Genomic DNA, 16,312 nt, shown 5'->3' with positions numbered 1-16,312 from the left:
TCCTCTAACTCCTCTAACTCCTCTCCTCTAACTCATCTAACTCCTCTCCTCTAACCCCTCTCCTCTAACTCCTCTCCTCTAACTCATCTAACTCCTCTCCTCTAACTCATCGAACTCCTCTCCTCTAACTCATCTAACTCCACTCCTCTAACTCATCTAACTCCTCTCCTCTAACTCATCTAACTCCTCTCCTCTAACTCATCTAACTCCTCTCCTCTAACTCCTCTCCTCTAACTCCTCTCCTCTAACTCTTCTAACTCCTCTAACACCTCTCCTCTAACACCTCTAACTCATCTAACACCTCTCCTCTAACACCTCTAACTCCTCTACTCTAACTCTCTAACTCCTCTCCTCTAGCTCCTCTATCTCCTCTCCTTTAACTCCTCTAACTCATCTAACTCCTCTCGTCTAACTCCTCTAACTCCTCTCCTCTAACTCCTCTCCTCTAACACCTCTAACTCATCTAACTCCTCTCCTCTAACTCCTCTAACTCCTCTAACTCATCTAACTCCTCTCCTCTAACTCATCTAACTCCTCTCCTCTAACTCATTTCCACTAACTCCTCTCCTCTAACTCCTCTCCTCTAACTCATCTAACTCCTCTCCTCTAACACCTCTCCTCTAACACCTCTAACTCATCTAACTCCTCTCCTCTAACTCTTCTAACTCCTCTAACTCATCTAACTCCTCTCCTCTAACTCATCTAACTCATCTAACTCCTCTCCTCTAACTCCTTTCCACTAACTCCTCTCCTCTAACTCCTCTCCTCTAACTCATCTAACTCTTCTCCTCTAACTCCTCTCCTCTAACTCCTCTAACTCCTCTAACACCTCTCCTCTAACTCATCTAACTCCTCTCCTCTAACTCATCGAACTCCTCTCCTCTAACTCATCTAACTCCTCTCCTCTAACTCATCTAACTTCTTCTCCTCTAACTCCTCTAACTCCTCTCCTCTAACTCCTCTAACTCCTGTCCTCTAACTACTCTAACTCCTCTCCTCTAACTCCTCTCCTCTAACTCCTCTCCTCTAACTCATCTAACTCCTCTCCTCTAACTCATCTAACTCTCCTCTAACTCATCTAACTCCTCTAACTCCTCTCCTCTTACTCCTCTAACTCCTCTAACTCCTCTCCTCTAACTCCTCTAACACCTCTCCTCTAACTCCTCTCCTCTAACTCTCTAACTCCTCTCCTCTAACTCGCTAACTCCTCTCCTCTAACACCTCTAACTCATCTAACTCCTCTCCTCTAACTCCTTTCCTCTAACTTTTCTAACTCATCTAACTCCTCCCCTCTAACACCTCTATCTCCTCTCCTCTAACTTTTCTAACTCATCTAACTCCTCTCCTCTATCTCCTCTCCTCTAACTCATCTAACTCCTCTCCTCTAACACCTCTAACTCATCTAACTCTTCTCCTCTAACTCCTCTCCTCTAACTCATCTAACTCCTCTCCTCTAACTCCTCTCCTCTAACTCATCTAATTCATCTAACTCCTCTAACTCATCTAACTCCTCTCCTCTAACACCTCTCCTCTAACACCTCTAACTCATTTAACTGCTCTAACTCCTCTAACTCGTCTAACTCCTCTCCTCTAACTCCTCTCCTCTAACTCAACTAACGCCTCTAACTCCTCTAACTCATCTAACTCCTCTCCTCTAACTCCTCTCCTCTAACTCCTCTAACTCATCTAACTCCTCTCCTCTAACTCCTCTAACTCCTCTAACACCTCTCCTCTAACTCCTCTCCTCTAACTTCTCTAACTCCTCTCCTCTAACTCCTCTATCTCCTCTCCTCTAACTCCTCTAACTCATCTAACTCCTCTCCTCTAACACCTCTAACTCATCTAACTCTTCTCCTCTAACTCCTCTCCTCTAACTCATCTAACTCCTCTCCTCTAACTCATCTAACTCCTCTCCTCTAACTCCTCTAACTCCTCTCCTCTAACTCCTCTCCTCTAACATCTCTAACTCCTCTCGTCTAACTCTCTAACTCCTCTCCTCTATCTCCTCTATCTCCTCTCCTTTAACTCCTCTAACTCATCTAACTCCTCTCGTCTAACTCCTCTCCAACTCCTCCAACTCCTCTAACTCATCTAACTCCTCTCGTCTAACTCCTCTCCAACTCCTCCAACTCCTCTAACTCCTCTCCTCTAACTCTCTAACTCCTCTCCTCTATCTCCTCTATCTCCTCTCCTTTAACTCCTCTAACTCATCTAACTCCTCTAACTCCTCTCCAACTCCTCTCCTCTATCTCCTCTCCTCTAACTTGTCTAACTCATCTAACTCCTCCCCTCTAACACCTCTAACTCCTCTCCTCTAACTCCTCTCCTCTAACTCATCTAACTCCTCTCCTCTAACTCCTTTCCACTAACTCCACTCCTCTAACTCCTCTAACTCCTCTCCTCTAACTCATCTAACTCCTCTCCTCTAACTCCTCTTCTCTAACTCCTCTCCTCTAACTCCTCTCCTCTAACTCCTCTAACACCTCTCCTCTAACTCATCTAACACCTCTCCTCTAACTCATCGAACTCCTCTCCTCTAACTCATCTAACTCCTCTCCTCTAACTCATCTAACTCCTCTAGCTCCTCTCCTCTAACTCCTCTCCTCTAACTCCTCTCCAACTCCTCTAACTCCTCTCCTCTAACTCCTCTCCTCTAACTCCTCTAACTCCTCTCCTCTAACTCCTCTAACTCTCTAACTCCTCTCCTCTATCTCCTCTCCTTTAACTCCTCTAACTCATCTAACTCCTCTCCTCTAACTCCTCTCCAACTCCTCTAACTCCTCTCCCCTGTCTCCTCTCCTCTAACTTTTCTAACTCATCTAAGTCCTCTCCTCTAACTCCTCTCCTCTAACACCTCAACTCATCTAACTCCTCTCCTCTAACTCCTCTCCTCTAACTCCTCTCCAACTCCTCTAACTCCTCTCCTCTATCTCCTCTCCTCTAAGTTTTCTAACTCATCTAACTCTTCTCCTCTAACTCATCTAACTCCTCTCCTCTAACCCCTCTCCTCTAACTCCTCTCCTCTAACTCATCTAACTCCTCTCCTCTAACTCATCGAACTCCTCTCCTCTAACTCATCTAACTCCACTCCTCTAACTCATCTAACTCCTCTCCTCTAACTCATCTAACTCCTCTCCTTTAACTCATCTAACTCCTCTCCTCTAACTCCTCTCCTCTAACTCCTCTAACTCCTCTCCTCTAACTCTTCTAACTCCTCTCCTCTAACTACTCTAACTCCTCTCCTCTAACTCCTCTAACTCCTCTCCTCTAACTCATCTAACTCTCCTCTAACTCCTCTCCTCTAACCCCTCTCCTCTAACTCATCTAACGCCTCTCCTCTAACGCCTCTCCTCTAACTCCACTCCTCTTACTCCTCTAACTCCTCTCCTCTAACTCCTCTCCTCTAACTGCTCTAACACCTCTCCTCTAACTCCTCTAACTCCTCTCCTCTAACTCCTCTCCTCTAACTCTCTAACTCCTCTCCTCTAACTCCTCTCCTGTAACTTTTCTAACTCATCTAACTCCTCCCCTCTAACACCTCTAACTCCTCTCCTCTAACTCCTCTATCTCCTCTCCTCTAACTCCTCTCCTCTAACTCCTCTAATCTAACTCCTCTCCTCTAACTCATCTAACTCCTCTCCTCTAACTCATCTAACTCCTCTCCTCTAACTCATCTAACTCCTCTCCTCTAACTCCTCTCCTCTAACTCCTCTCCTCTTAGTCCTCTAACTCCTCTCCTCTAACTCCTCTCCTCTAACTTCTCTAACTCCTCTCCTCTAACTCCTCTAACACCTCTCCTCTAACTCCTCTAACTCCTCTCCTCTAACACCTCTAACTCCTCTCCTGTAACTCTCTAACTCCTCTCCTCTATCTCCTCTATCTCCTCTCCTTTAACTCCTCTAACTCATCTAACTCCTCTCGTCTAACTCCTCTCCAACTCCTCTCCTCTAACTCCTCTCCTCTAACTCTCTAACTCCTCTCCTCTATCTCCTCTCCTTTAACTCCTCTAACTCATCTAACTCCTCTCCTCTAACTCCTCTCCAACTCCTCTAACTCCTCTCCTCTATCTCCTCTCCTCTAACTTGTCTAACTCATCTAACTCCTCTCCTCTAACTCCTCTCCTCTCCTCTAACACCTCAACTCATCTAACTCCTCTCCTCTAACTCCTCTCCAACTCCTCTAACTCCTCTCCTCTATCTCCTCTCCTCTAACTTTTCTAACTCATCTAACTCTTCTCCTCTAACTCCTCTCCTCTAACTCATCTAACTCCTCTCCTCTAACTCCTTTCCACTAACTCCTCTCCTCTAACTCCTCTCCTCTAACTCATCTAACTCCTCTCCTCTAACTCCTCTTCTCTAACTCCTCTCCTCTAACTCCTCTCCTCTAACTCCTCTAACACCTCTCCTCTAACTCATCTAACTCCTCTCCTCTAACTCATCGAACTCCTCTCCTCTAACTCATCTAACTCCTCTCCTCTAACTCATCTAACTCCTCTCCTCTAACTCCTCTCCTCTAACTCCTCTAGCTCCTCTCCTCTAACTCCTCTCCTCTAACTCCTCTCCAACTCCTCTAACTCCTCTCCTCTATCTCCTCTCCTCTAACTTTTCTAACTCATCTAACTCTTCTCCTCTAACTCCTCTCCTCTAACTCCTCTAACTCCTCTCCTCTATCTCCTCTATCTCCTCTCCTTTAACTCCTCTAACTCATCTAACTCCTCTCGTCTAACTCCTCTCCAACTCCTCTCCTCTAACTCCTCTCCTCTAACTCTCTAACTCCTCTCCTCTATCTCCTCTCCTTTAACTCCTCTAACTCATCTAACTCCTCTCCTCTAACTCCTCTCCAACTCCTCTAACTCCTCTCCTCTATCTCCTCTCCTCTAACTTGTCTAACTCATCTAACTCCTCTCCTCTAACTCCTCTCCTCTCCTCTAACACCTCAACTCATCTAACTCCTCTCCTCTAACTCTTCTAACTCCTCTAACTCATCTAACTCCTCTCCTCTAACTCCTCTCCTCTAACTCCTCTCCTCTAACTCCTCTAACTCCTCTCCTCTAACTCCTCTCCTCTAACTCCTCTATCTCCTCCCCTCTAACACCTCTAACTCCTCTCCTCTAACTCCTCTATCTCCTCTCCTCTAACTCCTCTCCTCTAACTCCTCTCCTCTTAGTCCTCTAACTCCTCTCCTCTAACTCCTCTCCTCTAACTCCTCTAACACCTCTCCTCTAACTCATCTAACTCCTCTCCTCTAACTCATCGAACTCCTCTCCTCTAACTCATCTAACTCCTCTCCTCTAACTCATCTAACTCCTCTCCTCTAACTCCTCTCCTCTAACTCCTCTAGCTCCTCTCCTCTAACTCCTCTCCTCTAACTCCTCTCCAACTCCTCTAACTCCTCTCCTCTATCTCCTCTCCTCTAACTTTTCTAACTCATCTAACTCTTCTCCTCTAACTCCTCTCCTCTAACTCCTCTATCTCCTCTCCTCTAACTCCTCTCCTCTAACTCCTCTAATCTAACTCCTCTCCTCTAACTCATCTAACTCCTCTCCTCTAACTCCTCTCCTCTAACTCATCTAACTCCTCTCCTCTAACTCATCTAACTCCTCTCCTCTAACTCCTCTCCTCTAACTCCTCTCCTCTAACTCCTCTCCTCTAACTTCTCTAACTCCTCTAACTCCTCTAACTCCTCTCCTCTAACTCCTCTAACTCCTCTCCTCTAACTCCTCTCCTCTAACACCTCTAACTCCTCTCCTCTAACTCTCTAACTCCTCTCCTCTATCTCCTCTATCTCCTCTCCTTTAACTCCTCTAACTCATCTAACTCCTCTCGTCTAACTCCTCTCCAACTCCTCCAACTCCTCTAACTCCTCTAACTCCTCTCCTCTAACTCTCTAACTCCTCTCCTCTATCTCCTCTATCTCCTCTCCTTTAACTCCTCTAACTCATCTAACTCCTCTCCTCTAACTCCTCTAACTCCTCTCCTCTATCTCCTCTCCTCTAACACCTCAACTCATCTAACTCCTCTCCTCTAACTCCTCTCCAACTCCTCTAACTCCTCTCCTCTAACTCCTCTAACTCCTCTCCTCTAACTCCTCTAACTCTCTAACTCCTCTCCTCTATCTCCTCTCCTTTAACTCCTCTAACTCATCTAACTCCTCTCCTCTAACTCCTCTCCAACTCCTCTAACTCCTCTCCTCTATCTCCTCCCCTCTAACTTGTCTAACTCATCTAACTCCTCTCCTCTAACTCCTCTCCTCTAACACCTCAACTCATCTAACTCCTCTCCTCTAACTCCTCTCCAACTCCTCTAACTCCTCTCCTCTAACTCCTCTCCTCTAACTCCTCTAACTCCTCTCCTCTAACTCCTCTAACTCCTCTCCTCTATCTCCTCTCCTTTAACTCCTCTAACTCATCTAACTCCTCTCGTCTAACTCCTCTCCAACTCCTCCAACTCCTCTAACTCATCTAACTCCTCTCGTCTAACTCCTCTCCAACTCCTCCAACTCCTCTAACTCCTCTAACTCCTCTCCTCTAACTCTCTAACTCCTCTCCTCTATCTCCTCTATCTCCTCTCCTTTAACTCCTCTAACTCATCTAACTCCTCTAACTCCTCTCCAACTCCTCTAACTCCTCTCCTCTATCTCCTCTCCTCTAACTTGTCTAACTCATCTAACTCCTCTCCTCTACCTCCTCTCCTCTAACACCTCAACTCATCTAACTCCTCTCCTCTAACTCCTCTCCAACTCCTCTAACTCCTCTCCTCTAACTCCTCTAACTCTCTAACTCCTCTCCTCTATCTCCTCTCCTTTAACTCCTCTAACTCATCTAACTCCTCTCCTCTAACTCCTCTCCAACTCCTCTAACTCCTCTCCTCTGTCTCCTCTCCTCTAACTTTTCTAACTCATCTAAGTCCTCTCCTCTAACTCCTCTCCTCTAACACCTCAACTCATCTAACTCCTCTCCTCTAACTCCTCTCCTCTAACTCCTCTCCAACTCCTCTAACTCCTCTCCTCTATCTCCTCTCCTCTAAGTTTTCTAACTCATCTAACTCTTCTCCTCTAACTCCTCTCCTCTAACTCATCTAACACCTCTCCTCTAACTCCTTTCCACTAACTCCTCTCCTCTAACTCCTCTAACTCCTCTCCTCTAACTCATCTAACTCCTCTCCTCTAACCCCTCTCCTCTAACTCCTCTCCTCTAACTCATCTAACTCCTCTCCTCTAACTCATCGAACTCCTCTCCTCTAACTCATCAAACTCCACTCCTCTAACTCATCTAACTCCTCTCCTCTAACTCATCTAACTCCTCTCCTCTAACTCATCTAACTCCTCTCCTCTAACTCCTCTCCTCTAACTCCTCTATCTCCTCTCCTTTAACTCCTCTAACTCATCTAACTCCTCTCGTCTAACTCCTCTAACTCCTCTCCTCTAACACCTCTAACTCATCTAACTCCTCTCCTCTAACTCCTCTAACTCCTCTAACTCATCTAACTCCTCTCCTCTAACTCATCTAACTCCTCTCCTCTAACTCATTTCCACTAACTCCTCTCCTCTAACTCCTCTCCTCTAACTCATTTCCACTAACTCCTCTCCTCTAACACCTCTCCTCTAACACCTCTAACTCATCTAACTCCTCTCCTCTAACTCTTCTAACTCCTCTAACTCATCTAACTCCTCTCCTCTAAGTCATCTAACTCCTCTCCTCTAACTCCTTTCCACTAACTCCTCTCCTCTAACTCCTCTCCTCTAACTCCTCTAACTCCTCTCCTCTATCTCCTCTCCTTGAACTCCTCTAACTCATCTAACTCCTCTCGTCTAACTCCTCTCCAACTCCTCCAACTCCTCTAACTCATCTAACTCCTCTCGTCTAACTCCTCTCCAACTCCTCCAACTCCTCTAACTCCTCTAACTCCTCTCCTCTAACTCTCTAACTCCTCTCCTCTATCTCCTCTATCTCCTCTCCTTTAACTCCTCTAACTCATCTAACTCCTCTAACTCCTCTCCAACTCCTCTAACTCCTCTCCTCTATCTCCTCTCCTCTAACTTGTCTAACTCATCTAACTCCTCTCCTCTACCTCCTCTCCTTTAACTCCTCTAACTCATCTAACTCCTCTCCTCTAACTCCTCTCCAACTCCTCTAACTCCTCTCCTCTGTCTCCTCTCCTCTAACTTTTCTAACTCATCTAAGTCCTCTCCTCTAACTCCTCTCCTCTAACACCTCAACTCATCTAACTCCTCTCCTCTAACTCCTCTCCTCTAACTCCTCTCCAACTCCTCTAACTCCTCTCCTCTATCTCCTCTCCTCTAAGTTTTCTAACTCATCTAACTCTTCTCCTCTAACTCCTCTCCTCTAACTCATCTAACACCTCTCCTCTAACTCCTTTCCACTAACTCCTCTCCTCTAACTCCTCTAACTCCTCTCCTCTAACTCATCTAACTCCTCTCCTCTAACCCCTCTCCTCTAACTCCTCTCCTCTAACTCATCTAACTCCTCTCCTCTAACTCATCGAACTCCTCTCCTCTAACTCATCTAACTCCACTCCTCTAACTCATCTAACTCCTCTCCTCTAACTCATCTAACTCCTCTCCTCTAACTCATCTAACTCCTCTCCTCTAACTCCTCTCCTCTAACTCCTCTATCTCCTCTCCTCTAACTCTTCTAACTCCTCTAACACCTCTCCTCTAACACCTCTAACTCATCTAACACCTCTCCTCTAACACCTCTAACTCCTCTACTCTAACTCTCTAACTCCTCTCCTCTAGCTCCTCTATCTCCTCTCCTTTAACTCCTCTAACTCATCTAACTCCTCTCGTCTAACTCCTCTAACTCCTCTCCTCTAACTCCTCTCCTCTAACACCTCTAACTCATCTAACTCCTCTCCTCTAACTCCTCTAACTCCTCTAACTCATCTAACTCCTCTCCTCTAACTCATCTAACTCCTCTCCTCTAACTCATTTCCACTAACTCCTCTCCTCTAACTCCTCTCCTCTAACTCATCTAACTCCTCTCCTCTAACACCTCTCCTCTAACACCTCTAACTCATCTAACTCCTCTCCTCTAACTCTTCTAACTCCTCTAACTCATCTAACTCCTCTCCTCTAAGTCATCTAACTCCTCTCCTCTAACTCCTTTCCACTAACTCCTCTCCTCTAACTCCTCTCCTCTAACTCATCTAACTCTTCTCCTCTAACTCCTCTCCTCTAACTCCTCTAACTCCTCTAACACCTCTCCTCTAACTCATCTAACTCCTCTCCTCTAACTCATCGAACTCCTCTCCTCTAACTCATCTAACTCCTCTCCTCTAACTCATCTAACTTCTTCTCCTCTAACTCCTCTAACTCCTCTCCTCTAACTCCTCTAACTCCTGTCCTCTAACTACTCTAACTCCTCTCCTCTAACTCCTCTCCTCTAACTCCTCTCCTCTAACTCATCTAACTCCTCTCCTCTAACTCATCTAACTCTCCTCTAACTCATCTAACTCCTCTCCTCTTACTCCTCTAACTCCTCTAACTCCTCTCCTCTAACTCCTCTAACACCTCTCCTCTAACTCCTCTCCTCTAACTCTCTAACTCCTCTCCTCTAACTCGCTAACTCCTCTCCTCTAACACCTCTAACTCATCTAACTCCTCTCCTCTAACTCCTCTCCTCTAACTTTTCTAACTCATCTAACTCCTCCCCTCTAACACCTCTATCTCCTCTCCTCTAACTTTTCTAACTCATCTAACTCCTCTCCTCTATCTCCTCTCCTCTAACTCATCTAACTCCTCTCCTCTAACACCTCTAACTCATCTAACTCTTCTCCTCTAACTCCTCTCCTCTAACTCATCTAACTCCTCTCCTCTAACTCCTCTCCTCTAACTCATCTAATTCATCTAACTCCTCTAACTCATCTAACTCCTCTCCTCTAACACCTCTCCTCTAACACCTCTAACTCATTTAACTCCTCTAACTCCTCTAACTCGTCTAACTCCTCTCCTCTAACTCCTCTCCTCTAACTCAACTAACGCCTCTAACTCCTCTAACTCATCTAACTCCTCTCCTCTAACTCCTCTCCTCTAACTCCTCTAACTCATCTAACTCCTCTCCTCTAACTCCTCTAACTCCTCTAACACCTCTCCTCTAACTCCTCTCCTCTAACTTCTCTAACTCCTCTCCTCTAACTCCTCTATCTCCTCTCCTCTAACTCCTCTAACTCATCTAACTCCTCTCCTCTAACACCTCTAACTCATCTAACTCTTCTCCTCTAACTCCTCTCCTCTAACTCATCTAACTCCTCTCCTCTAACTCATCTAACTCCTCTCCTCTAACTCCTCTAACTCCTCTCCTCTAACTCCTCTCCTCTAACATCTCTAACTCCTCTCGTCTAACTCTCTAACTCCTCTCCTCTATCTCCTCTATCTCCTCTCCTTTAACTCCTCTAACTCATCTAACTCCTCTCCTCTAACTCCTCTCCAACTCCTCTAACTCCTCTCCCCTGTCTCCTCTCCTCTAACTTTTGTAACTCATCTAAGTCCTCTCCTCTAACTCCTCTCCTCTAACACCTCAACTCATCTAACTCCTCTCCTCTAACTCCTCTCCTCTAACTCCTCTCCAACTCCTCTAACTCCTCTCCTCTATCTCCTCTCCTCTAAGTTTTCTAACTCATCTAACTCTTCTCCTCTAACTCATCTAACTCCTCTCCTCTAACCCCTCTCCTCTAACTCCTCTCCTCTAACTCATCTAACTCCTCTCCTCTAACTCATCGAACTCCTCTCCTCTAACTCATCTAACTCCACTCCTCTAACTCATCTAACTCCTCTCCTCTAACTCATCTAACTCCTCTCCTTTAACTCATCTAACTCCTCTCCTCTAACTCCTCTCCTCTAACTCCTCTAACTCCTCTCCTCTAACTCTTCTAACTCCTCTCCTCTAACTACTCTAACTCCTCTCCTCTAACTCCTCTAACTCCTCTCCTCTAACTCATCTAACTCTCCTCTAACTCCTCTCCTCTAACCCCTCTCCTCTAACTCATCTAACTCCTCTCCTCTAACTCCTCTCCTCTAACTCCTCTCCTCTTACTCCTCTAGCTCCTCTCCTCTAACTCCTCTCCTCTAACTGCTCTAACACCTCTCCTCTAACTCCTCTAACTCCTCTCCTCTAACTCCTCTCCTCTAACTCTCTAACTCCTCTCCTCTAACTCCTCTCCTGTAACTTTTCTAACTCATCTAACTCCTCCCCTCTAACACCTCTAACTCCTCTCCTCTAACTCCTCTATCTCCTCTCCTCTAACTCCTCTCCTCTAACTCCTCTAATCTAACTCCTCTCCTCTAACTCATCTAACTCCTCTCCTCTAACTCATCTAACTCCTCTCCTCTAACTCATCTAACTCCTCTCCTCTAACCCCTCTCCTCTAACTCCTCTCCTCTTAGTCCTCTAACTCCTCTCCTCTAACTCCTCTCCTCTAACTTCTCTAACTCCTCTCCTCTAACTCCTCTAACACCTCTCCTCTAACTCCTCTCCTCTAACTCATCTAACTCTCCTCTAACTCCTCTCCTCTAACCCCTCTCCTCTAACTCATCTAACTCCTCTCCTCTAACTCCTCTCCTCTAACTCCTCTCCTCTTACTCCTCTAACTCCTCTCCTCTAACTCCTCTCCTCTAACTGCTCTAACACCTCTCCTCTAACTCCTCTAACTCCTCTCCTCTAACTCCTCTCCTCTAACTCTCTAACTCCTCTCCTCTAACTCCTCTCCTGTAACTTTTCTAACTCATCTAACTCCTCCCCTCTAACACCTCTAACTCCTCTCCTCTAACTCCTCTATCTCCTCTCCTCTAACTCCTCTCCTCTAACTCCTCTAATCTAACTCCTCTCCTCTAACTCATCTAACTCCTCTCCTCTAACTCATCTAACTCCTCTCCTCTAACTCATCTAACTCCTCTCCTCTAACCCCTCTCCTCTAACTCCTCTCCTCTTAGTCCTCTAACTCCTCTCCTCTAACTCCTCTCCTCTAACTTCTCTAACTCCTCTCCTCTAACTCCTCTAACACCTCTCCTCTAACTCCTCTAACTCCTCTCCTCTAACACCTCTAACTCCTCTCCTGTAACTCTCTAACTCCTCTCCTCTATCTCCTCTATCTCCTCTCCTTTAACTCCTCTAACTCATCTAACTCCTCTCGTCTAACTCCTCTCCAACTCCTCTCCTCTAACTCCTCTCCTCTAACTCTCTAACTCCTCTCCTCTATCTCCTCTCCTTTAACTCCTCTAACTCATCTAACTCCTCTCCTCTAACTCCTCTCCAACTCCTCTAACTCCTCTCCTCTATCTCCTCTCCTCTAACTTGTCTAACTCATCTAACTCCTCTCCTCTAACTCCTCTCCTCTCCTCTAACACCTCAACTCATCTAACTCCTCTCCTCTAACTCCTCTCCAACTCCTCTAACTCCTCTCCTCTATCTCCTCTCCTCTAACTTTTCTAACTCATCTAACTCTTCTCCTCTAACTCCTCTCCTCTAACTCATCTAACTCCTCTCCTCTAACTCCTTTCCACTAACTCCTCTCCTCTAACTCCTCTCCTCTAACTCATCTAACTCCTCTCCTCTAACTCCTCTTCTCTAACTCCTCTCCTCTAACTCCTCTCCTCTAACTCCTCTAACACCTCTCCTCTAACTCATCTAACTCCTCTCCTCTAACTCATCGAACTCCTCTCCTCTAACTCATCTAACTCCTCTCCTCTAACTCATCTAACTCCTCTCCTCTAACTCCTCTCCTCTAACTCCTCTAGCTCCTCTCCTCTAACTCCTCTCCTCTAACTCCTCTCCAACTCCTCTAACTCCTCTCCTCTATCTCCTCTCCTCTAACTTTTCTAACTCATCTAACTCTTCTCCTCTAACTCCTCTCCTCTAACTCCTCTATCTCCTCTCCTCTAACTCCTCTCCTCTAACTCCTCTAATCTAACTCCTCTCCTCTAACTCATCTAACTCCTCTCCTCTAACTCCTCTCCTCTAACTCATCTAACTCCTCTCCTCTAACTCATCTAACTCCTCTCCTCTAACTCCTCTCCTCTAACTCCTCTCCTCTTAGTCCTCTAACTCCTCTCCTCTAACTCCTCTCCTCTAACTTCTCTAACTCCTCTAACTCCTCTCCTCTAACTCCTCTAACACCTCTCCTCTAACTCCTCTCCTCTAACTCCTCTCCTCTAACACCTCTAACTCCACTCCTCTAACTCTCTAACTCCTCTCCTCTATCTCCTCTATCTCCTCTCCTTTAACTCCTCTAACTCATCTAACTCCTCTCGTCTAACTCCTCTCCAACTCCTCCAACTCCTCTAACTCCTCTAACTCCTCTCCTCTAACTCTCTAACTCCTCTCCTCTATCTCCTCTATCTCCTCTCCTTTAACTCCTCTAACTCATCTAACTCCTCTCCTCTAACTCCTCTCCAACTCCTCTAACTCCTCTCCTCTATCTCCTCTCCTCTAACTTGTCTAACTCATCTAACTCCTCTCCTCTAACTCCTCTCCTCTAACACCTCAACTCATCTAACTCCTCTCCTCTAACTCCTCTCCAACTCCTCTAACTCCTCTCCTCTAACTCCTCTAACTCTCTAACTCCTCTCCTCTATCTCCTCTCCTTTAACTCCTCTAACTCATCTAACTCCTCTCCACTAACTCCTCTCCAACTCCTCTAACTCCTCTCCTCTATCTCCTCTCCTCTAACTTTTCTAACTCATTTAACTCTTCTCCTCTAACTCCTCTCCTCTAACTCATCTAACTCCTCTCCTCTAACTCCTTTCCACTAACTCTTCTCCTCTAACTCCTCTAACTCCTCTCCTCTAACTCATCTAACTCCTCTCCTCTAACTCCTCTTCTCTAACTCCTCTCCTCTAACTCCTCTCCTCTAACTCCTCTAACACCTCTCCTCTAACTCATCTAACTCCTCTCCTCTAACTCATCGAACTCCTCTCCTCTAACTCATCTAACTCCTCTCCTCTAACTCATCTAACTCCTCTCCTCTAACTCCTCTAGCTCCTCTCCTCTAACTCCTCTCCTCTAACTCCTCTCCAACTCCTCTAACTCCTCTCCTCTATCTCCTCTCCTCTAACTTTTCTAACTCATCTAACTCTTCTCCTCTAACTCCTCTATCTCCTCTCCTCTAACTCCTCTCCTCTAACTCCTCTAATCTAACTCCTCTCCTCTAACTCATCTAACTCCTCTCCTCTAACTCATCTAACTCCTCTCCTCTAACTCATCTAACTCCTCTCCTCTAACTCCTCTCCTCTAACCCCTCTCCTCTTAGTCCTCTAACTCCTCTCCTCTAACTCCTCTCCTCTGACTTCTCTAACTCCTCTAACTCCTCTAACTCCTCTCCTCTAACTCCTCTAACACCTCTCCTCTAACTCCTCTCCTCTAACTCCTCTCCTCTAACACCTCTAACTCCTCTCCTCTAACTCCTCTAACTCCTCTCCTCTAACTCTCTAACTCCTCTCCTCTATCTCCTCTCCAACTCCTCTAACTCCTCTCCTCTATCTCCTCTCCTTTAACTCCTCTAACTCATCTAACTCCTCTCCTCTAACTCCTCTCCAACTCCTCTAACTCCTCTCCTCTATCTCCTCTCCTCTAACTTGTCTAACTCATCTAACTCCTCTCCTCTAACTCCTCTCCTCTAACACCTCAACTCATCTAACTCCTCTCCTCTAACTCCTCTCCAACTCCTCTAACTCCTCTCCTCTAACTCCTCTCCTCTAACACCTCTAACTCCTCTCCTCTAACTCCTCTAACTCTCCAACTCCTCTCCTCTATCTCCTCTCCTTTAACTCCTCTAACTCATCTAACTCCTCTCCTCTAACTCCTCTCCAACTCCTCTAACTCCTCTCCTCTATCTCCTCTCCTCTAACTTTTCTAACTCATCTAAGTCCTCTCCTCTAACTCCTCTCCTCTAACACCTCAACTCATCTAACTCCTCTCCTCTAACTCATCGAACTCCTCTCCTCTAACTCATCTAACTCCTCTCCTCTAACTCATCTAACTCCTCTCCTCTAACTCATCTAACTCCTCTCCTCTAACTCATCTAACTCCTCTCCTCTAACTCATCTAACTCCTCTCCTCTAAATCATCTAACACCTCTCCTCTAACTCCTCTCCTCTAACTCCTCTAACTCCTCTCCTCTAACTCTTCTAACTCCTCTCCTATAACTACTCTAACTCCTCTCCTCTAACTCCTCTAACTCCTCTCCTCTAACTCATCTAACTCTCCTCTAACACCTCTCCTCTAACTCCTCTCCTCTAACTCATCTAACTCCTCTCCTCTAACTCCTCTCCTCTAACTCATCTAACTCCTCTCCTCTAACACCTCAACTCATCTAACTCCTCTCCTCTAACTCCTCTCCAACTCCTCTAACTCCTCTCCTCTAACTCCTCTCCTCTAACTCCTCTAACTCTCTAACTCCTCTCCTCTATCTCCTCTCCTTTAACTCCTCTAACTCATCTAACTCCTCTCCTCTAACTCCTCTCCAACTCCTCTAACTCCTCTCCTCTATCTCCTCTCCTCTAACTTTTCTAACTCATCTAACTCCTCTCCTCTAACACCTCAACTCATCTAACTCCTCTCCTCTAACTCCTCTCCTCTAACCCCTCTCCAACTCCTCTAACTCCTCTCCTCTACCTCCTCTCCTCTAAGTTTTCTAACTCATCTAACTCTTCTCCTCTAACTCCTCTCCTCTAACTCATCTAACACCGCTCCTCTAACTCCTTTCCACTAACTCCTCTCCTCTAACTCCTCTAACTCCTCTCCTCTAACTCATCTAACTCCTCTCCTCTAACCCCTCTCCTCTAACTCCTCTCCTCTAACTCATCTAACTCCTCTCCTCTAACTCATCGAACTCCTCTCCTCTAACTCATCTAACTCCTCTCCTCTAACTCCTCTAGCTCCTCTCCTCTAACTCCTCTCCTCTAACTCCTCTCCAACTCCTCTAACTCCTCTCCTCTATCTCCTCTCCTCTAACTTTTCTAACTCATCTAACTCTTCTCCTCTAACTCCTCTATCTCCTCTCCTCTAACTCCTCTCCTCTAACTCCTCTAATCTAACTCCTCTCCTCTAACTCATCTAACTCCTCTCCTCTAACTCATCTAACTCCTCTCCTCTAACTCATCTAACTCCTCTCCTCTAACTCCTCTCCTCTAACCCCTCTCCTCTTAGTCCTCTAACTCCTCTCCTCTAACTCCTCTCCTCTGACTTCTCTAACTCCTCTAACTCCTCTAACTCCTCTCCTCTAACTCCTCTAACACCTCTCCTCTAACTCCTCTCCTCTAACTCCTCTCCTCTAACACCTCTAACTCCTCTCCTCTA

Source organism: Salmo salar, chromosome 05 (genome assembly GCF_965601325.2).
Source record: "Salmo salar chromosome 05, fSalSal1, whole genome shotgun sequence".
Classification (NCBI taxonomy): domain Eukaryota; kingdom Metazoa; phylum Chordata; class Actinopteri; order Salmoniformes; family Salmonidae; genus Salmo; species Salmo salar.
Note: the sequence above shows the minus strand (reverse complement) of the source record.